Source organism: Anneissia japonica, unplaced genomic scaffold, assembly GCF_011630105.1.
Source record: "Anneissia japonica isolate Jap-2015-1 unplaced genomic scaffold, ASM1163010v1 scaffold284795_len787576_cov167, whole genome shotgun sequence".
In the NCBI taxonomy this organism is placed as follows: Eukaryota; Metazoa; Echinodermata; class Crinoidea; order Comatulida; family Comatulidae; genus Anneissia; species Anneissia japonica.
Window position 1 is genome coordinate 678,905 of NW_022685813.1, and position 1,391 is coordinate 680,295.

Consider the following 1,391-nt stretch of genomic DNA (forward strand, 5'->3'; position numbering starts at 1 on the left):
TATACATAAATCATCAAAGAAAGGTAAATACAGTGTTCGAATAAAATAAAATTATCATTCACACTTATAATCTGTGTACAGTAACGTACATTACAAAATTCAACATACAATGCGTTTTTGCACTACATAAGTAGAAAATGGCGTATTGTGTATATTTTATATATACACGTATACTGAGGTATAAATGTACATTTTGAAATGTGAGGAATCAGCGAGTAATACATTTCCCTAATTGAAAATCGAAATCAGGTTTCCTGATGTATAAGGGCACTTTTCCATGCAGCAGGAACACATGGGAGAGGAATTCCAATTGATGACCAATTTCTTTTACTATTTTTGTATGTGCGGGAACAGTACTAGTTAACAACAGTTACATGAAATAAATTGCTTCCAATCGAATTGATACTGACGCAGCTCTGTTAGCTGGGTTGGTTATGGCGTTTGCATTAACAGCAAAAATATCCTAGTTCAAATCACAGTTACCAGGATTCAACGCATGATAAGTCTTTAAAAAATTCGATTAAAGGTTTTTTAAATTAGGCCTATACATTTCTTTGTATACCAATGACGTGCTAAATAATTTTACAGTGTGGTGTTTGTATAGGTTACGGTATGCCGTAAAATAGCTTAAGTCACATTCACTTCGTAATTTCGGCTTGCATTAAATCAGTATCTGTAATTACCATTGTTCCATAATGCTCATCTTATTTCTATAAATAATAATAAATAAGTGAACAAATAAGTTGATAAAATGTTCCAATTTGTATATGTTTGTGATAATATTAATACATGCCCGTAATAGACTTTCCAATGTCTTAACGCATACCAACTTTAATAGGTCCAATATACATATTTCGGTAAATTAAGTAGACCTAGTTCTATATTAAGGTCATTATAATGAAGGACTCTCTATAACATAACATAATAAATAACACATCACGGTTAAGTCACTAAATTTCTTGTACTGTGTAGTTTGTAATATATTGTGCTAACAGTGGAAATAAAGTGGGAAATATCGGTGATTTACAATACGCGACAGATGGCTTTATGCGAGTCTTCAACTTTATAACAGAACACTCTTAATACTACAATCGGGTATTATTACTAACTTGCCTGTGACCATAACTAAAGGTGCTGCAGTCGACGAGGTCAGAAAGCCTGTTAAATGGGCTGTGATAAATAGATACAGAATCTGATTTCCTAATATTTGTTCATTATGTGTCAAGAATTATATTATGTCGGGGAAAATCACTGTTAGTTTTTTGCCTTCAAATATAACTATATATAAAGAGAAATATATATGTACATGGTGAAACACGGTTTCCTGATTGAACACAATAGAGCGTACCGTATGTAGTTGTAACTTTAATATAGTGTACCTTCAAAAATAT

At 31.8% G+C, this 1,391-nt stretch overlaps 1 protein-coding gene across 2 annotated transcripts in view; it reads left to right on the plus strand.

The window, feature by feature from the left end:
- LOC117112820 (A disintegrin and metalloproteinase with thrombospondin motifs 18-like) overlaps nucleotides 1-1,391 on the plus strand; it is a 21,037-nt gene that overhangs the window by 669 nt on the left and 18,977 nt on the right. The gene's annotated exons all lie outside the window — the stretch shown is intronic.